Source organism: Osmia lignaria, chromosome 14 (genome assembly GCF_051020975.1).
Source record: "Osmia lignaria lignaria isolate PbOS001 chromosome 14, iyOsmLign1, whole genome shotgun sequence".
In the NCBI taxonomy this organism is placed as follows: domain Eukaryota; kingdom Metazoa; phylum Arthropoda; class Insecta; order Hymenoptera; family Megachilidae; genus Osmia; species Osmia lignaria.
Genome location: NC_135045.1, coordinates 10,157,184 through 10,179,016, shown reverse-complemented (window position 1 = coordinate 10,179,016; position 21,833 = coordinate 10,157,184). Strand labels below are relative to the sequence as shown.

At 46.9% G+C, this 21,833-nt stretch overlaps 1 protein-coding gene across 5 annotated transcripts in view; it reads left to right on the top strand.

Moving 5' to 3' along the window:
• The window catches only part of olf413 (DBH like monooxygenase olf413), a 193,860-nt gene that overhangs the window by 34,183 nt on the left and 137,844 nt on the right, over window positions 1-21,833 (top strand). For 2 of the 5 annotated variants that reach the window (XM_076692298.1, XM_034327351.2), the window contains exon 2: window positions 3,798-3,833. The exons of the other annotated variants lie outside the window; for them this stretch is intronic. The gene's annotated coding sequence lies outside the window, so the exon portion shown is untranslated. The remainder of the gene's footprint in view (window positions 1-3,797; window positions 3,834-21,833) is intronic. 5 annotated transcript variants of the gene reach the window in all.

Genomic DNA, 21,833 nt, shown 5'->3' with positions numbered 1-21,833 from the left:
GAGATGATAATACCGTTGTCGCGGTACGCTCTTCGCTTCGGTGTACAGGGAAACGTAGCGAGGGAATAGTAATATCGTTATTCGTGGCCTGCTGGATAAAAGGGCCGAAACAAAACAAAGTCGAAACTCGGAGGGAAAAAAGCTGCACGTGTTTCGCTTTTTGTTGTTGTTGTTATTGTTGCATATATGTTTTAACGTTATATTGCATTTCATGAAACGACGCAAGCCTGTCAGGTATACGCAGCCGTTTCTTTCTGGAATACTGAAATATCGAGTTCCCGTTGTCCCGTCTGGAAATTGAATCCCCGACGGTGATCTCTTTTGCTACAATTTATATTGACTTCGTCGGAATGAAAACAGCACCGTGTACACTTTTCTCTGTCTCTTTGGAGTAAGTTTATAATGAGATTTCGCGACCAGGCCGGGCATCATCGATCTTGTATATCCTTCTCTCTCGAAACGTTTAAATCGTCTGTACGATGATAAGGGATAAGATCGATGAGAATGCCGTTCGAGTGATGGCTTATTGCGCCTACGTTACTTCCCGATTGCGAGATAAAGGATCATCGGGGCTCGATTAAACGGGGCTCGAAACAAATGCAACTCGTCTCTCGAGGCGATATCGGCCGGTTTCATCCAACTTGTCAAACTCGGTAACGCCACTAGGTAGCCGGCTAACGTTCGCCTCGGTACGATTAATAATAATCCCATTAGTCTGCGTTCCCTCTTGGGACATCGTAATTGCCTGTACCCTTTCACGTTGCCTCGAACGATGCAATTAATGCTCCAATTCGAATTGATTCTTTTTATACTCGTACGTCATCGACCAGGCGAAACAACGATATAAGCGAAAAATAATAAAAAGCATCGACAGGATTCGGATTGTCGAAGGACGCGGAGTAAAGAGGAATGGTACCTTGGGTAACGATACGGTGAACGATACGCAAACAGGGAGGTTATTATCGAGCTACCGACAGTAGGCTCAAGACTTAATCGGCCGTTGCGATCGCGTGCTTCTAATTTCACGCTCGCTATCCCCCAGCGTTCGGTTCAACATCCGGCTAATCGAATCTTTGAAGCTCCTGTAATCACCGTTTGAAGACCGAAACGTTTGCACGCTTCGCCGTGATACACACTGACCCACATTAATTTACGGAACTTTCCTTTTCCATCGCGACGCGTTCCTATTGTCGACGATTTAACCCGACCCCGACTGCTTGGCTCCCCTTCGTTCTATCGGTTTTTCGTTTACCCTTTTCCCGCTTTCGCTTTCGTCCACGTGCTTTGAATGCCGAGCAGAAGAAAACTATAATATCACTGTGTTACTACTTGGAATTTCCTTCAACTTAACAACGGAGCAACAAGTAAATTATTTGGTATAATTAAAGGAAAGCTGGCAAGATGAGCGTTAATTTCTCTCGACATGATTCGTTGCCGGGATGGGATGGGTGGTTAGGAAATTAGGAGGAAACTTATGGGCATGTAAGCATCCATTTTGCCCTGAGTAGAGCGAGAGCTGACGTCTCATCCGTCTTGCAATGCGCATATGTCCCCGCCAGAAATTACCATCAGGATGGATGCCGCTTGGTCTCGAGCTTACGCTCACGTTAGTCGAGTTTTATGACAGTTACTCGGTAATGACGGTAGCTGGTGTAAGCACCCTTTCTGGCATGGTCACGAAAATTACGCCGGAACGCTGGCTGAGACCGATGAAGAGCCACGGAAGAGGATGCGACGAAGGGTGTCGGAGTGGAGCTCGAAGAGGATCGATAGCGGGAGAACGAGTGTATGACACCGGCCTATTGTGCGCGATCGAATAACATTAGGGACATTAGACCCGCATCACGAATACTCGCTCTCTTCGCTTTGAACGACACGCTGAAGGATATTCTCGTCTTACCACGCCCCCGTCTCCGAGCCTCGTATTAATTAGTCATTGTCTCTTCAACTAAGGGAAGCTAGACTAACGTACTCCACGCCATTTACACGTTTTCCCATTCATTACGCGATATCGTTTCACTTTATCTCATTTTTCTCTCCTGTTGCTCGAACGATGCAGCCGAATTCTCACAGTTGGCATCAGTGACAGTAGGGGCGCAAACGAGCGCAGGCAACGATGCAGAATATTTTTTTGTCCGGAAATTATATCTTCGCGGTGGTTGTCTGGTCGCCGAGCATCCGGGCTATGCGAGCGACGATGACACGGCCAGTGATATTAGCATGAAGACATACTCGGCAATGCGCTGCTTTTCACACTTTTTTCTTTCACCTCGACGTTGTTGTTCTTTGTTTCTCTGTATCTCGGTAGCCGCGGCCAATTACCGAATGTCTCGGTAGCTTGTTTTGTAGGCCGTTCTGTATTACCCTATTATGCTCCCTCTGGGCGTTTGCACAGGACCAGATGGCTCGTGCAGACCGAGGATAATTTCGCGAAACGTTCCTCGCCTTTCTCCTCTCCTGCTCCTCTCATTCTATCTGTTTGTTCCTCTTTTGTTCCGCTTTTCGCCTCTGTCTCGGCCTCTACGTTCCCCTAACTTTCTTCGTTCCACTTTTTCGCCCCCTCTGTCGCTCGGCAAATCCGTGATCCCTCGTCCAGCGTGAAAATACAGGCGACGATTCTCATTACACTCGAATTGTGCCCGTATTTATTTTTTCCCCTGTTACGCCCGTTCCGCGAACACCGTACGCGTTTTAACAACCCTGAAAGTGCTTCTCGCGTACCCCCCTTTCGAATTACTAAATGATAAACAGAACGTAGGCGAGAACGGGATCGATCCTCTTCTTTTTCTCCTTCTCTCGATAGGAAACAGGATGAACGTCGCGAAATTGCTTCGGGTATCAGTCCTTGAGTTATTTTCCGGCTGAAAAGTTTTCTCGTTTACAGAGAGAGCCTAATTTGATCCGACAGGCCGTTTCAGTGACGCACGATCCCGTAGCGAGGATCGGTTAAACGCGGCTATTCTCGGATAAACGTTTCCATCCGAGTATTCCCGGGTGCGTCGCGACGTTCAACCCGTTACAATTGCAGCATCGTGCGGTTCCGGTTAATCGAGCGTGTGTTGTCGTTTCTGGAATTCAACTCTGATGTAGTTTGATGCTAAGGTTGAACGATTGGAAACCTTGAGGGATTGCGTTGCTGTTGATAGACGGTTCCCAGACTGAAAGCTACCACGGTAGCAGGGTTAATTGCACCGTTCAATTTTCCTGAAATATTTGGCAAAATAATTGAGAGGAAAATCGACAGGCTTCTCTCATGAGAGAAGTCCAACTTCCGGTTTCACGGGAAAGATGACTTAATAAGCGTTTCCATACGATTATCTTTCATGGGGAACGTTGCCCGGTGTAATACACGTCCCGACACAACGCCACCACTAATTTAGTCCACGTTCGCGTCGAGAAGGGTATGCGGTATTAGAAACGTGAATAGAGGAGCAACGTGCACGGGAATTGTTGGGAAGGTGCGGAAACGAGGGGCGGGGACTTGAGCTACAGAAGTAAGCTCAAACATATTTGATATTAACTTCGTTCAGCGTACAGTCGAACAGTTTTGTCAGTTTGCCGGCCACGGTGGAAGCAATTATCGCAGGAAATGATGCATTAATTAACCACCGAGTATTACGTTGAAAATTATTTCCGGATAATTTTCACCAGACCAATTTCCTCCAGAGTTCTTTCGCTGCGATATGGGTGGCAAATTGTGCCACACACATCGTTGTGTTTTGTTCAATATTTCAAATAATTCAAACACAAGTTTAATAACGAATATATATTAAAGTATGTAATTCTATTTGTTTCAGGTAAGCATCCTTTGCTATTGTGATCGAGAAACAGGGGTGAGTTTGTACATTTACAATCCAATCGTGGAATACCTTATCGAGAAAGAATTTTCTCGCCTTTCATTAGCTTCGATATTTTAATTTCAAGCCTGAATTCCAATAGAAGCGTATTTCGAATGTCTGGGAAGTACGAAGGGTTCATAAATCCATTCCAGGGGCTCGTGAATTAAACGCGCGTTCGAAATATTTTGAAGCTATTATATTTACCATGGAACTAACAAAAACATAATCAAATTGCATAAAAATTTGCAGAAATTGTCGCGATGGATAAAAAACGACGTAGCATCGCGTCTTCCGTCTGAATGATACTTCCTTCCGGTTGTCAAGAAGAAAAAAAAAAAATAGGAGAAAACCGCCCTTTAAAACGTTTATAATCCAGGCGTGCCGCTACAGAAACGCCGTCGTTTATGCTCTGAAAAACGATGCGATGTCCGGGTTAACCAATTTCATCCTCGGAGATCTAATTTCCTGCCGTCAAGATGCGTTACGCCGGGACATCCGTGTTCCTCTTTATAATACGGCTCGTTTCCCCGTTGTAAACGCGTCAGCCGGAATTGCGTCCTCGTTGTAAATCTCGTTGCATTCTTGCACTGGCTTAGCCTCGCTCTTGCCGGGCGCGCGTACACACCGAGCCATGAAGCAGTCGAGCAATTTAAAGCGCGATTACCACCCGGACGAGTTTCAGCCGACGAGAAACTTGTACACGAGAATACTTTAATCCGCCCGGCCACAGCTTCCACGCGATCAAGACGGACGTCGAACGTAACAGTATGGAAATTTTACGGAAACCAGTTTCAACTACCATCTACTTGCTACTTGGTAGAAAATTTAACACCCCCACAGTTTATTTCGAGGGAAGCTCGGCTGGATCATCAGAAAAGAATTGAATCAATATTTCAGCGTAGAAAAGGTTAATATCTTGGTTAATTTTCTGGAGTTTAATTAGAATTGGTCGAATCAGTTATAATATCTGGACAAAATCTTCATTAGAGTCCATTAATAGCAATCGACTTTCGTTTGAAAAGTCTGAAAGATTAATCGAGCAGAGACATGGTGAATAATCGTTGGGGGGTTTAACTCGTGTTTCGCATGGCTCGTGATTAACCTGGCCGATTATCCGCGCGTTCGCTTGAATTTAAATGCGAATATGTTCGCCGCTCGAAGCGATCGAAAGTAAATCGAACGCGAGGCGTGGTCCCCTTTCTCGAATAAAGCGTACAAGGTGAAGCCGAATACCTATATAAAACGCAAAAATAATTTGCCACGCCCTGTACTCTCGTTAACATGTGCTACTTTCTTCTCATTTGCTAATGACATTACCAGAATTTTCGATCCCCTCTCGACAAACGAGGACAGCGTTGAAAGAGAACCGACACGTTGCAGAACGTTCAAAGTACAATTCTGATCCTTCCTACTGATTGGATAGCTTAAAATCGAATTAAGAGTTCGATCAGCTGTAGAATGGACGTTTCAGTCCGATGATAGAAAATCGATGCGTTTGCGCGACAGAAGGTCCGCTTGAACCCGCGTAAAAATAAGCGGAGCGGGGATCGAACGGAATTCATTCGGTACCGTCTCCTTCAATATAACTTACTACTTACGCTGTTTGACGTAATGACCCCTCCACTTACTTGGTGTCGATCCTCCCCACAGGGTGGTGCACACGGATGAGAAACTCGTTTCAGGGTGTACGAGGCTGTTTGAAAATTGGGTCACGATCTCGCGTATCTCGTTGAGCGTTTAAGGGGCGACGAAAGGTTGAACGTTGCTACGCGAAACTTGTTCCGAAACGAAGTCAGGTCATTTTTTCTTTTCAACGCGCATAAAGTTTCTAGGAAAAAAAAATGAAGGCGCCACGAATTCAGTAGAATCGCAGAGTTGGATTTCAAAGAACGAAAACGTGCGTCATTCTCAATTATTCGAGGCTGGAAACGGTTAAGTTTTCGCTCGGAGACATCGAACCCGGCGAAAAAGCTCGGTATCGTGGAAGCAGCGACCGCAGCTCCTTTCAACAAAGAGCTTTCTCCCGACTCGCGGAGAATAACGAGCCGGCGTCAAACCGAGACACGTTGGGAACAAGATAAATTCTCCCCGGTCTCCTTAAATTCAATGTAACACTTACCTGCATCCCTCGGGATAATGACTGCCTCAATTACGGGAATTCCAGGTTACTTTACGTCTCTGTGACGAGGAGTCGCCGTTAATGCGCCGTTAATACGCGCGGCTAGACCCATCCCTCTCGCGTCCTTCCGCACTTTATTCCGCTTGGCAGACGCGCTCGCCCCTTTAAGAACGACCTGGAACTCGGTGTATCGTCGTCACGGTTAAAGCAAAGCCGGCTGCCTTCCAAAGCCGTAGAGTTGCTCGTTTCTTCGCTCGCTGCGAAGAAAACTACGCTTGCCTCTAATTGTTTTAATGACTCCGCTTTCGTACGAACGTCCCTCGCCCTATTCTCCGCGGATCTCATTCTTTCTCCGTCCCTTTTACATCTTCAGATTCTTTGTTTCTTTCTTTTCCTCTCCTCTGCCATTCCGCTTTTCATCATCGTCCTCTTTTGCTTCTTCTGCTACTCTCCCTTTCTCTCTTTCGTTTTGCTCCTTGAAACGTTAGCACAGAAAGACCCCGCTGCGCAAACCTGCCGTTCTACCAGCTTCTTCCCGCCAAGAGCACCCTTTCGTGGTCGGTCGATTGCTCGGTCCAACCATCGGTGTATCCAGTTATTTTCTTTTTTCCCGGCTTTCCCAGACGCGAATCGTTCCACTCGTTTCAACAACGTCTTAATTAGGATTTCATTAACTCGCGGAGCAGTGGCGGGTCAAGCGTGCCTCGCCGCTGCTGTCCATCCTTTGCCTTTCTTTTTCATTTTTCATACTCGTCCGAGTGTTTTTTAACCGGTTCCTTCTTTTTCTTCGACGTCGCCTCACGGGCGGGCCAAGTCATCCTGCTTTCTTATGCGTCATCCTCGTTCCGTATGAACAACTGCTTCATCCTCGTTAGCCTCCTCTTTTTGCTCCGTCTCAACAACTGATTTTGGCAAACAAGATCCTTTGAGAGAGGACGTCTTCGTTCGGTCACGAACGCTCTATCGAATTATCCTCGCGACTGTTTCTCCTTATTCGCCTCGCGTTCGGCGGTCAAGAATCATCGTTGGACCGTTTAAATCCTGTTAATCGTCGAGATTGTGCAAGGGGAAACGTAGCTCGGATCCCACGGCTAGCCGATCTTCAACGGGATTATTCTATGCGTCATCTTTCGAAATCCCTTCGTAGAATTCGCTCGAACGATCCTAATAAATTACTGATCGGCGAAGAATCGGAGGGAAGTTGTAGCTCGACTGTTTGACACACTGGCGGGGAGGTCGTCCGCGTCGAAAGACGAAGCGAAACGTTTAAGATCGATAGACTTGCCGCGCAATAATTCAGCGCATCTCCGCGAAACTAATGCAGCCGGTGATGCGGTAATCCTCGTAACCGGATAAATCGAGAATCGGTCCTCGGTTCTCGCTCGCGTTTCCTGCCTCCTGACTTCACCGTTTCACTCGCACAAAAAAGCCGAGCCATCGACGCGACGTTACCTTCGGGATCACCTATTATACCCGCATAATCCTCACGGGGACGTTTGCTTCGTTCCCTGGCTCTCTTTCTCAATCGGCCGTTCCACCGGTCACGATCCTTTTCTCGTTTGCTCGAAAGCATTCGGCTCCCATAAGCCTGGGCCAGAATCTTTTTCTCCACGCCGTGGCAGAACGGTTCCCACTTTTCCTCTCGCTACGAAGGAAGAGAGGATTAGAGGCTGTGCTCGTCCACGGTGTCGAAACTAAGCCCTCGGTCATGATATGGGATTATATACACGGTTGAAATATCGCGCGACCAGCCACCGGTCGCGTATCCGTTTCAACCGTTCCGTGTTCTCGGTTCAGCCTCACGTTTCTGCTTTATGTATCTCTCCCGTTTTTCCTGACACCGGGCATTCACGACCTCTCGCCTAAGGGATATAGGTTCCCGGCGATACCGCCGAACACGAATGTCTGACGCGTAAGGTCTGTCGATCTCCGTTGGTCACGCTACCCTTCGAGGATAAACTCACGTTTCTACGGGATTTCAGGGCTCCTACGAAAGCGATACGTCGCTACGATGCAGTTTGTAAAAATCGATTTCACGTGTAACAGTAGCTGGACTGGCCTGAAGTTTAGGCGATCGTTCGCTCCTACTGAAAGGATTCCTTTAGTTACCTGATTCCACCTTCTGAATTCTGTAGGAACGAAGGATTATCGGGTTAATGTTGGACATTTTGCTTTGATATCGTAGCTAATTAATTAAACTAGAATACGAAGGAAGCTTCATTTCCATCATCCTCTAATAGAATCTCCCCTGTTCGGAGTGAAAGGTTCCGATGACCCTTCAAACAATTCCCCAGCACTCCAATCACGCGCCGTAAAACCCATCGCTTTCTCCTGTTTTCCATCAACGGATCTAAAAGAGCAGGCCTGGTAGCGTCGACCAGCATTCCCTGAAAAGGGCAGAGCATTATCATATCGGTTGGTCGGAGGGTCAAAGAGCGGCGAGGGGAGGTCTGGATCAAAGAATAACCCCGGTGTCGAGTCTTGTTTCCGGTGCGCATTTCGCTGTTCCGCGACGAGTCGCGTGCGTTCAATATCAACAGCGCATTGTGCGAACGCATCGAGCCCTCGGTCGTTGTATCGCGCGTGCATACGAGCACCCATTCGTCCCCCCGGATACATGTTTACAATTGTGTAAAGCAGTGGCGAACGGGCATCTTCTAGACAGCGTCGCTATTGTACCGGTGCTGCTGGCTTATACTTATGTAATGCGAGCCCTCCACCGATACCTACTGTATCCCAGGGCTCATTCTTCGATGGACGCTTAAACCGGCTGAAGCGGCAGAGCCAGCCAGCTGCCATTGAGAACACAGCCTGGCTCGGCTAAGAAACCTCAAGCGCGTGCAAAAGGTTCTCAGCATCTCACTGATGCGATCCAGTTCTTGATAGATAGCGTGAGACCCCTCTATCTCGTTCATCTGACCTCCTTTGAACGTCAACGACTCGTCAGAGTGGTCTATTACGTTGTTGCACGCCAAATGGCCGATTTAGAAACATAGAAAGTCTGACACGATCCGATGACATAAAGGTACCGCGAATTGGAATCTAAACGTCAAAGGGTGACGTTTTCAAAGCAATCATTATGGAACGATCTCAATTAAAAGCGGATTTTTAAATTCGTTACCTAATTAACTTCGGCGTTTGCATTGCTAAGGACCGCTTAAAATCGGTCGGTGTTCGTAAAATTTTGAAAATATCGGAGCAAATTTGTTAATCCATGGTAAAAGTATTTTTAAGTCCTGGAACTTTGCGCGTTTCCCTCGGTTAATACCGCGAAACGAATTTAACTATTTACTGATGAATAGACCGGCGGCTTAAACGGATCAAAATGAACAGGCGCGCGGTCGCGATAAAGATGGAAAAAAACAGAGGAGAAAAAGGGAAAGAAACGAGAGGGAGAAATGTGAACGAATTTCCGCGATTTCGTCCCGCCTCTAACGCGTAAAAAACTTAAGCACCCTCTTTTAAATTGCAACGCCCTTTGTTCCTTTCTCTTTCTCTCTGGCGTTTCTTTCTCTCGCGTTTTCCAAAGCGTGAAAAATCACGAACGGTGACTGTGCGACCCTCCTGGAAACTCGGAATAATATTTCCGCCACCGGACCGTTCAGATTTTAATCAAGTCCGCCTGTCAGCGCGGAAAAGGGAGACTTGTGCCTGTTGCAGCGTCGGAGAAAGGAAAACGGCAAGACTCGCTATCGGTGAATTCGTTTATACAACTTTTTAATTCGATAAAGGCTCGCGCAAATAACGCGTTCGCGGCGAAATAAAACTCGTCTTGTCGATTTATCTTGTTCCGGATGAAAACTCGATTAAAGTCAAGTTAGCTGCTCGTTACTCTTCACCCGATCGATTGAACAAGAAGCTTAACGAACCATTTCCGTTTTAGTTGTTGTACACGATGCTACTCAAAGGATAGACAAACCCGATTAGGATTGCGAATTCCAGAAACTCGTCCCGTCAACGAATGCAAATATTTTTTCTTGAACGTTTATCAAATTGACTTATCGCGGTTGAGGCAGAGCGATTTCATCTTGGACTTCAGCAACAGGTCCGCGAAAAATGTACGCGAAGGAGGCGTAACCGGATAACGCGGCAGTAAAATATCATAGCTCGACGTAACGGGGTGATAAAAGTTGGGAAAAAGAGGACACACGATTGTTCCGGAGTGGATGGGATCGTTTCGATCGTCGGCCATTAAATAACGCGCGAACTTTATCGTTCCGGAGTAGAGTAGAACGAGGATGGTCCCGGTGCGTAGAATCCCGCGGTACACAGAGTACTCCCGTAATTACTTGGCGTACTCTCATTAATGGGAGCTAATTCGAAATAACAATTTACCCATCGTCCCGGCGACTGCACAGACCAACATCGTTCCCTTCCGCGTCGCATTATGCGGTTACGTTTCTTCTCATTTTCTCGCCGCCAGTTTCGCCCGACCTCTTAACCATTCGAGTTCACGTCGCGACCGGTAATTTGCTTTTTATCGCGAGCCTACAATCGAGAAAAGTTTTCGTCGCTGGACTTGCCGGCTGGCTGACTCCGTGTTCATGAATTTTATTAAGATCCGCGATAAAAAGTCGCCGCTTTTGCATTCGCCCGGGAGTACGTCGAGCGTATAGAAGCTGACGCGTATCCTCGCGATCCTTGACACATTTCGGCGGACGCCAATGGTTATCCGGTGTTACTGGCTTCTCGTCTCTGTTCCTCTTCCGGCCGGGCTACTCGTATCGCGGCTCTTCATTCTTCCACCGAGTGGATTAAATCGAATAAATCCTTGACGTTAGTCCGGATTGCAGGCGGAACGCTTTATTACGAGATTCCAGGGAATATATCGCGACCGACAAAATGGCGCGACTGTTTTACGTTTGAAAAATATAGCCGTCGTTCCTTCGTTTCTATCACCGACGAGAGTTTTTAATCGGATACCGGGTTCTCTCCGACAGGCGACCCGAGTGCTTTTGCTCAATCGTTTAATTATTAACGAAAGCGTCGACATGAATTTTTGATGCTACCAAATTAATTCAATTATCTGAAATTTATTTAAAGCGAGGATGAGTTTTGAAAATATCGCAGATCGTTACAAAACGACGCAGCAATGGCACCGAATGCTGTTGCATTTATCCATTCTCTTACGGTGATGAAACTTTCCGGCGTTTTTGCTCCGAAAAAGCTGTTCTTCCGTGCAGGCAGAGCGGTATCGCGTAAATAATTAGAAACACGGTGCGCCGCGCGAAATTGGCCTGGATAACGTTCCGAGACTGCGGAGAATCGTCGGAAGATGGAGAATAGAATTAACTAAAATTAACGCGTTCGCGCGAGTGTGGCGCAAGAAACAATTGCGGAGCGTGGAACGTGGCGGTACGCGTTTCTCTCGGACCCGGCGAGAACAATCTCTCCTATATTTATCGTCCGTTGCAGGTTACAAAACGCGCTAATGATCACGCTAAAGGGGGCCTGTTTCTTCGAACGCTCGTAACGTTCTCCACGATCCGCATCTCCTTTTCTCCCTTTGAAAGAGCCAGCAATTCGTGTCGTTACTCGGCAACCCGTTTCCAGCACGAGTTTTTCGTCGCGCGAACGCACCCGAGACCTCAGCGGTAATTAATAATACGCGGCAGGGATACGAGTGATGTACTTGACATTCCAACACGCTCGGTGCAAGGATGAACGTCTCGGAATCGCCGGGATACAGGAAGAATGTCTGGAGCGATGGAAACGCTGATTCGCAGGGAGAATGACAAAGTAACGCGAGAGAATAAGGAAGGGGCGAAGTGGGCATCGCAGCCGGAACACGCGGCGTATTTGCAGATTTATAACCAGGCGACCGAGCAAAAGGTGTCGCCTGGGAATGAGTAATGATATATTTGCCCGCATGCGAGGCGTTTCGAGATCCTCGGATACGCCGCGAGCTCCTCTTGCGATCCCGAAAACATGGGCGGGGAAGTTGCAGCTCTGCCGGTAGTTTTCGTAGGGAAACAACGTCGTATCTTCGATCCTCGTATCTCCTACCTTGACTCTGGCTGTACCTTTAATATTTCCACGGAATTGAGAAACGTCTTTCCATGATTTCTACCTGCGCTTCTTGCTCTGTCGTATCATTAGTCGTTCTTGGTTCCGCTAGCATTTACATTTTCCTCAGCCGTTTGGTCCAGTCCTTTGAATCGCGTTCGATCAAAGACGTTTGATGGGTCGGCGTAATAATTCAGTCAGTAGTACAATGTTCCACAAAAGAAATAGTCTAAAAATAGGTGTCAAATTAAACTTCAATCTTCGCTGTTAAATATACAAGGTGTTACAAGCGAGTAGGGGGTGATTCTACGTGAAAAATTGAATCGAAAATGTGGAATAAAATGTTTTCATATGACCCTTTATTTTCGAAAAAAATAAGTTCGAAAATTTGTCTAGTACGCGTGCACTTGGACCAGCTTCAGCCTCACGATCAGTAAACATTGCAAGAAGCACGGAGGTACTCTCCTACTCGGAACAGTAAGATAGTAAAATCCATCGAACTGAAGCTAAATCAAATACACGCGTACTCGATAAATTTTCAAACTTATTTTTTCCGAAAATAAAGCGTCATATGAAAAAGTTTTATTCTACATTCGATTCAATTTTTCACGTAGAATCACCCCATACTCGCTTGTACCACCAGTTGCGGAACACCCTGTAGATACACGTAGATTTGATGAACGAATAAGTTCCTTTTTCGCTGGAGACGGATTAAACGAGAACAGAAGGTGCGGTAGGAAGGAAGAGTAGAAAAGGTGTTGCGAAAGGTGTCTTTCGAAATGAATAATGATAATGCTTCGCCGAGCGTACACAGTCTTTATTAAAATTGCAAAAACCCTCCGCAGGACTCGAACTCTCTCACGAATTTTCCTCGCGCCGCGATGTCTCGTCTCCTCCGATCGTCGTTCCTTTGAGCTCGCGAAAGACTAGAGATATCTTTCGCAGAATATTAACATGGCTCTCTCGTTGACCCGAGAGTGGCGACCTTTCGCTTGCTGCTCCAGTTAAGAATCAGGGCTGGCGGGAAATTCGAGCGATGCGTTTGCACCCGCTTGCAGAGATAGTAAGAAAGAAAAAGAGGAAGAGAGGGGGAGAGAAAAAGAAAAGAAGAAAGGTAGGAAAAGCAAGGATGATATACAAATAATCCTGAGCTTCGTCGAAAGAGGGGAAAAACTGGAGTGCTTCATTTTACTAACAAAAACTTGACGAAGTAACGGAGGGAGGAAAGTTTTTTCCCGGCTCTCTTTTGTATCATCCGACGTACTGCGAAGACGTTTCACCGCTGGCCGACGAATGAATTCCCCGGCCGCTATAAATTCACGAGTCTAACGAGAATTAAATTTTTATCTTTCCACGATCGCGCCCGCGTTCGATTCGTCGGAAAGTAAAGCAATGTAAATTACGTTTCTTGCGGCAGTCTCGCATTGTCGGCGCTCGCCTCGCCACCTTCTTACTCCGTCGAGCTTTTCAATTTCACGGAAACGCGCTCGTTGTCTCGATTCACGAGATACCTCGGACAACTTTCTCACTCTCTTTTTCTTCCTCGCCACACGCCAGGATGCTTTCGGCAAGAAAGAAACGAAGCAGATGTTTGGATGCACGGTCGAACGATTTTCCGACGAATAGCGTGAAAACCGAGCCCCGAAAGCGGGTAAATACGCGGCGAACGGACAAAAGGGAGACAATTTTGCTAACGGCGAGCGTGAAAGGTACGGGTAAATACGACGGATTGTTCCCTCGTCAAACCGCATGAATAAATAATAACGTGCCCCGTGGGAGATTGTACCCCCGCGGCTGAGCCTATCCATTCTACCTAGTCCACGACGAAAGGGAACATATAAATATTTCTATTAAAACCTCCTTAAAACGATCCTCCTTTCCATTCAAAACGTGCATCCGTGCCCGTTCTTCGTCTCTTTAAACGATCCTTCGCGTCCAAGTGGACCGAACTCTCTTTATCCGCTACCTGCTCGCTGGTTGGCATTTGCCAAGGTTCTCGTGTAACGCCAATAACGACAACAACATCAACGACCCTCGGGCATCGTCGTAGTTAAATGCCCCACAGTTATCTTGCTGAAGGTACTCGGACGCCTTTGCCGTCAGAAGAAAGGGTTAACCTGGCATGTCGGACGGGAAGAGGCGGAGAGGAAAGGGTATACGTGCCAGGGACGACGGGTACAGGAAGAGGAAGGAAAAAGCATAGACGTGCCGGGCACAATAAACGCGCCTAGTCGAACAGGTTCACCTATTACGCTCGATAGCTAAGCCACGTTTAATGCACTTCCGTCGAGCATGGAATCTTCGATCGGTTATTTGTATGCGCGATGCAGTCGATCCTCTGATCCCTTGATCCTCTAGTCGCGCATTCACCTCTTGAACGATCTTTGATGAAGAGGAAGTCTTCTGGATACCAGACCTTCCATCTTCACCGCTAATGTCTCCTCGGATCGGTGACTCGTCAAGGTTCTTCGTGCATTTCCTTTTTCTTCTCTTTCCTGCGTTCGATAGTAGGTAATTTAGAGGTATACATTTTTCAACCATCTTTTCGAAGCTTTAATTTTTCATTATCTAGTATTTTTGTTATAACAGAAGATGCTGGTATATCTTTACGCGGGGAAACCTGGAGCACTCTATCTCTACCAAATATCTTATAGACTCTATATCTCTCGATACTTTTCCTTTTTCCTCTCTACGATAAATTCGCTTCGGTTGCTCACCTGAAAATTGCCGTCTCCTTTGAGCATCCCGCGACTCCGCCATCCCCTAAGAAGAGGGTTTATATTTCAAGGATCCTCTTTTCGCTGAGAAATCACTTTTTAATGTCGCCGACTGACCAGATCGTATTCGAAGCTGCCTTCTCAATACGGCATGTAAAATACGTTGCTGGTCTCAAAGAATTATTTTTTTTTTTGATGTATCGCTTTTACATCGGCGAGCTTTTACGAAATTTTTCATCGATTCAAAGGCTCTCGGTTGTTCGAACTCTTTGACCCTGCTGGATCGCGGGCATATTTGACGTACAGCTTTCGGAAAAGATTGCCGCGATACGATCGGCTCCTCTTCTATGCCTTCGCGTTTTATAGGAAAACGCTGAGAGTTCGGTGCCTTCGATATAACCGAGGGTTCGTATTTCCCGTTAGCCTCTGGCGAGATCGTAGATGACCCTATTCTTCGTTGCAGCTACTCGTCCCTATGCAAACAAAATTTCCGACCAGCCACCAGGTTATAGGCTATTTTCCGCGGAAAACAGAGCGCCGTTAACGAAAAGTTGCTCGAATTTTCTTTTTACTCCGGTTGAATCTTTGAGCCTCGCTCGTTTCACATTCTCCTTTACTGCTTTTCATTAACAAGTTATTTTAGATCTGCGAACACGCGGGTTCGCGCACCGAAAATTGATTCCGACGTTTATTTATCGCTGTCGGAATGCCGCATTTCTGACGAACGAACGGGCGCAAACCCGAACAAATTACACGGTACGCGGATTAATTGATTGTTCTGTAGAACGCTGGTGATTTATTATGTTCCCTGCTATCCTCGATTATTTCCATTGCCATTAGTAGGTCTGAACGACGCCGTACTCGTAAGATTCTCGAGTTTTCACGTTGCTACTAGACGATGCCTCGTTTTTCGGCTAAATTCTTCCTTGGAATCATCCGCTTAACTATCATCTGCTGTAAGTATTTTCAGTTCATGATTCTCCACTCTTCGCGCAACTTATTCGACAGATTAAACAATTTCTTCTAGGAGCGATAAGCGATTCGGCGAGGTCCGTTTAAATTTACAGAAAAGTCCATCACGTTTCGCACACATGAAACTTTAATGTCGTATTCTTAGAGCCTGTGCCGTTCCATCTTGTAGCGAGAAGACGGTTCCCTTCGTAGCTCGTTAGAAATTCATGACTATCGACAAGTCAGACTTCGTCGGAAAAGACATTTCCGTACTTCCTTATGCCCTTGGTCATATACGAGCTATCAACGGTGCACCATACAGAAATTTACATAGTGTTTTATCAATCTGCGAAGACTTGGAAACTAGGAGAACCCTTGCAGGTGATCGAATAAAATAGAAGCTATCGAGTTGTACCCAACTTTAATTCGATTCTAATACAATGGACAGAGCAATGTTTTATTTACAGAAGTCTTACAATAAAAGGTCAGACGGTCTTCTTTTTATGTAATCAATATTCGCGGTTAGTAGATGGATCTTGAAGGATCTCTAACACCGTTGCAACCCTACGATCCCACGAATTGATCAAGCTACTTACCACTGCTCCTCGTTTTGTTCTCATTCGTTTATTGGAATGGAAGGTGGAGGTTCTTTTCTTTTGAAGGCAATTCACGACGATGCTTTCTTAACCCTCAGCCAGAATCCTCCGAGAGACTTCCTGCCCCTTGAATCGAAAGCGTTTTATAGGTCAACCACTTTCGACTAGAGACGAAATGCTTGCTCGCGTAGTCGGATCGATTTAGCCAGAGACGTAGTCACGGTTCAATTGCCAATCGGCGCATGATATCTCGCGCCACGTTCGCTGGAGCAACGTTCCTAGGAGTTATGGCTGAAGATTAACGCGAGCAATGTTAGCACACCTGCTCACCCCATTCCCTCGTGCCAGCGTTCCCTGTTTGTCGAACGCGAGCGTGAAGGTGTTCAAACACGCGTGCGATGCATCCAATGAATCGAGCATTGTTACACGCTAGGGAATTCGTCGCGAACCGATCGAGAGCGCGACTAAATCGTTGTTGATTGGACGAACCGCGAGGAGGCTCTCCTTCAAGAGTAATCGAACAGAGTAAATCGAGATTCGGTGTTAAGGGGATGCCATTTCGGTGCAAACATCGATAACCGAAGAGACGAGGACGTTGAAAATGGATACGAGAAAAGTTGAAACGTTTCTGATTGGTCGAGGAAAGTTTGACGACCTCGATACGCGAAGTTTTAACCTTATAAGGTTGTTATAATTAAAATTAGTTGAACTTCATCTCGCGAGTAAAATTAACTTCCACATTTTTAGTATTCTCTTATTACACGTGCACCCTTGCTCGAATTCTAGTAACTCTAGGCGCCTGGAAAGTCGCGTCTAATTCCAAATGCAGACTTAACGCGCATAAAATATGCGGCGCGAGATTTTCTCTCCATACACGCGTACGACGAAATTCAATATATCGTACACGCTTCGTTACTTACCGGTCGTCTTATAAAGCGCACCTACACCAAACAAACGCGCCTCGCCGCAGAAGCACAGGCATGTAACCGGAGGGAACTCCGGAGACCCCTCTCATCCGGAGCTTGCGCCTTTAAAATAATATTTCAGCGGGATTATTGTCGATGGAAATGGTAAAACAGCTTACGCTTCGCAGTCGAGCGGGCAGAGGCATTATGCAAACCGAGTTCACCCCTCGTCTTCCATCTCCGCTCTTCTCACCCCGCTGCTCATCCGTCGAATCGCCGACACAATCGCGCCCGCGTTGACGTTCTCTCTCGCCTTACCGAACCGTGCCCACCCCAGCATCCCTTCGTCTCTTTCGCCTGGGCTCATTAAGGGGGAAAAAAGATATCCTTCGACGAAGGTATTTCAGGTGTGGGTTCCGTTGTTTTTGAATCCGAAGGGAACGGAATCGAATGCGTCTACCCTTCTTCATTGTCCTTCGTCCTCGTCGCGTTCCCCTGTAATTAACGCGTGCACAATTAAGTGGCAACGCGTCTCGAGATGGGAATGAAAAATGACGACTCCACCGTTCCGAATCTTTCAACGATTTTTAATCGAGCAAACCTTAGGGAACCGGCGGGAAATAAATCGAAGGTCGAACGATATCTCGACTCCAATCGTCGGAAAGAAAAAAATCGAGAATATCCATTATGCCGTTTCACGGGCGAATAGGGGTGGAGAGAAGATCCCCCAGCGTCTTGTCTCGAAAGTTCCCAACATTGCTGACATTTTCACCCTTGCGATTTCTATCTTTCCGACGGTCCTTTCACACCCGCTAAATCCTTTCTCCTTTTCTCACCCTTGCCTCGCCTCGTCGTTGAGGTGACGGGTTTTCCTCGTTAGGAAAGAAGCTAACCGTCATGGCGTTTGCCCAGAACGATCTGGCGTCGTCATAGTAACGAGGTTATCTGGCGGATGCCAGAGGCAGGTGCCTTTCGAACTTATGATTTCGACGTGTTACCTCGGTTTCCATATACATACGTTCTTACCTGTGCATCGTAGGTGCACGCGTGTCTACACCTGTGCACGTGTCTGGACGTGGTTTCGGGTACCTGCGTTTATCGCGTCGCTGATAATCCGTCGACCTGTCGCGCAGGTGTCGCCTCGTAAAACCGGGTTATATATTTGAATATCCCTGCGTTCGTTCTACCGAAATTTCGAACCTATCGATTCCCTCTGTCTATCTCTTCTATCCTTTCCAATCATTCCAGCTGACACGGAAACGACTGTGACCCCCTTGTTATATGCTCGAGAAGTCGTTACTTTGATGTCGGCACCCGGTGGTTTTGCTGATGCGTATCCGTAAAAGCTCGTCTTTGACGATGCAGATAAAGTAGCAGAAGTTTGTTACGATTGGCGACGTTTTACCTTTTCGTCCTGCAAACGTGGCCCTGTACAGAACGTTGTCACGGACCCAGGAATCGTGCTTCTTTGGAGAGAGAGAAAGAAAAAAAGAGAACGATACGAAGGGATGAGAAACGGAGTCGTTGTACGACATCGAATTGGCCTCGATCTCGCAGACTCACGAGCTCCGCAGATTGACAAACTTTAAGGAGGAAACACTTTCTTTCCTTTTTTCTCTCCTTCGATTTTCCCTGGATTTACCTGGAGCTTTTGTCTCGTTTTATCTCGACCTGATCGTTCCTCCGAGAAGTTACTTCCCGTAGAAGGAAGAAAGATCGAACGAGCTCTGTTCACTCCCTGAATTTCGTGGCAGACCTACCACCTCGGATGAAAAAGGTTTTACCAGCTTTAGATGGATTGAATCGCTTTCGCTTTTCTGTATTAATCAAACTATAAGTGGATACATTTATTTAGCAGACTCTAACGGTATTACGGCGAAGGTTTATAGATTCGAGTCGATTCGATTTCTATAAATTGTGGCTTAAAACTTGTACTACTTGTAACGGCGGAAAGAAATGATCCGATTCCGGTAGCATCGGATAGCACGATCAACTGGAAAGTATTATTAGTTGCACTCCGCAGGTGGTGTCGTAGGTTTTCTCCCTGGGCTCTCGTCGAAGGTAAGACCCTCGGTCGGGCGATATCGGTTTTTCAGAAATTCCACTTTCATTTTGATCCGATTCGATCGTCCGAACCCGCGCACGTATACGATTCCCTTGGAGTTTTCTATCGTTTTCCACGGATCGTAGACCGCTGGGAATTCGTCGGGACACAATCGTCCACGATCGTCGTCTACGGGGTTGCGAGAATTACGTGGAACGGTGTGACACGTACAAGCGCATACATCGGCTCCCCGTCAAATATTGATTTTCCTTCACGGATATGACAATGATTTGTCACCGTAGACGAGTCGTCGACGCGTACGAAAGTTTGCTACGGGACTCCGGGGCCCGTGTAAATAGAACGCGTGTTTCATAGTCTAGCTGGCGCGACGGAACGAGCGTACTAGCTCGAGGGGGTTGCCACGGCACTCTCGATGAATCCGAAACGAGACTGGAGCGTTCGATTCTTGTTTGCCGGCGGTTGAAAGAAAAAAAGGGCCCAGGGTCAGAAAGTATTTTGTAAAGAAATATCGTCGAATGGAAAGGTAAACGGAGGCGAGTCTTTGATGATCGCGACGGCGGCGGCGTAACGAAGTTCTTCCATAAGGCTAAAACCTTAGTAAATCCGTTGCTCAAGTTTGGCCCGATTTTCTTTTATTTTACGAGAAAGGCTCCGAGGATATATCGTGGCGCGGTGCTACCGCGCAACTCCGTGCCACGGTCTTCCGAGAAAATCAATGGGAACATATTTCCTTTTATCCGGCGGATCGAGTTCTTAGGAAAATCTTTCCAGTTTCTTTCCTCGACGTCGACGACCCGACGACTTTATTGCAAATTGGCCAGAGATCTTTGGAAATATCCTGATTCCCTACCCCCAGCCGACTCGTGTACCCGTTCGATTCGTGCCTTTGCGCTCGTCCCATTGAAATTGAGAGTCCATTTACGGAAATCCTTTCCCTTCCTGTTCCTTTCTGCTCCCTTCGCTCGCCGGGCGAACGTTCAATCAGACGCTGTCGGTGTCTGAAATGACTTTATCGCTAATTCATTTAAGTTCGACCGCATCCTCTTAGGGTTGAAATTTCTGGCCTGCCTAGGGAAGTAGAGATCAACGCCGTTCCCTGGCAATACCTTGGTTAATTAGATGTGACTACACAAAAGAGCAGGGGTGGAAAGGGGGCGAGGGTGAGAAAGAGAAGGTAGCGAGCGTTGAGTAGTAGCTTAACGCAGCATCACTTGCGCCCTGTTGAACAACCCAAAGGTGAAGATTCCAAGCAGTTGCTTATTACACTGTGCCCTTCCGTTTAACGCAGTTGGGCTCCATGCGAACCTCGAGAATCGCTTTAAATAGATTTCCAGGACGGCCCTATTCTCGCGTTTGCACCCTTCGCGCGCGACCTATCTACCACCTCGCTCGAATCGCTCGAAAGACGGACGAAACTTTTGCTTTGAGATGTCCTAAGCGAAATTGCCGGAGCTTCCATTTAAATAGTTTACCAGACTTCGGGCAGCGAAGGCAGATCCTTCGCTCCTGTTAATATCTAGGCTAATTAGACACAATTAGAGAGGACAGCTTTTAGAAGCCTAGGGTTTTCAGCTACGTCCTCGCGAGCAGTTTTAAAACTGAAAGTTTCGCAGTTTCTTCGGCCCTCCTCCTTTTTCCGAGCGATAATAGTATCAAAGTTCGTAGAAGATTATTTGATGCAGTTTCGGCTGCTTCTTAAAGGCAGCCGAAACGTTCGCCGGAAGGAAGACGGTCACGGTCTCGAGATGACTGTTGCCCGCGATAAATGCTCTCCAACAACCGAACTGGACAATTTAACGATCGATTTAAACGGATTTCCAGCATAGCCGCGCAATTCAAATCTACAGAATGCAATTAATGAACGCGCTTTGATCGATCTAACTGGATAATCTCGACCGCAATTTCGGCATCGGCCACGTCGAGAATTCCTGTTCCTTACTCGTCATCGCGCCACGCGCTCGTTCGTCCCGCGAGCCGGTATAATTGAGTTTCCTAACGGGGAAGAGCTAGAAATTGGCCAGGTTAAAACGAATTAGCCAGGGAACAGGGACGTGGCTCCGTTCCTGCCCCGTTTTGTCCCAATTCCGATGCCATGCCGTCTAGAAGGTAATTGCCGGAAATGGCGACCGCCATACAGATACGCAAATACTCTTGTAACCTGGCTGCGGATTACACGCTCGCCTGGAACGCTTTCCCTTTTCGATAAAAGGGAAAAACGAAATCGTTCGTTAAGGGGTTATCGTTACTGGGAGGATTATCGGTTATGCGTTTTCGGTACCCTCTACCTTCCCCTTCTACGTTCCTAACTTAAAGTTTACCGTCCTGTCTTAACGCGTTATTGTCCGGCTTCTTTTACACACAAGTTGTCGCCTGAAACGATTGCAACGTTTGTACGATTTTATCTGTAAAATTAATTCAACCGGTTGACAGTAGGTATATTAAAACGCGAGGTATTCAAAAAAACAACTCGGTGTTACGAGTGTACACGACGATCGTTCGATTCAATTAATGGAATAACTAGATTCCGAATCGATGAAATGTTAAACCATTTTTTACCACTCCGCACGGTAGAAAGAATTTTTCGCGCAACGAGAAGAGAGCAAATAATAGGATTGAAAATTTCCGTCGATACAGC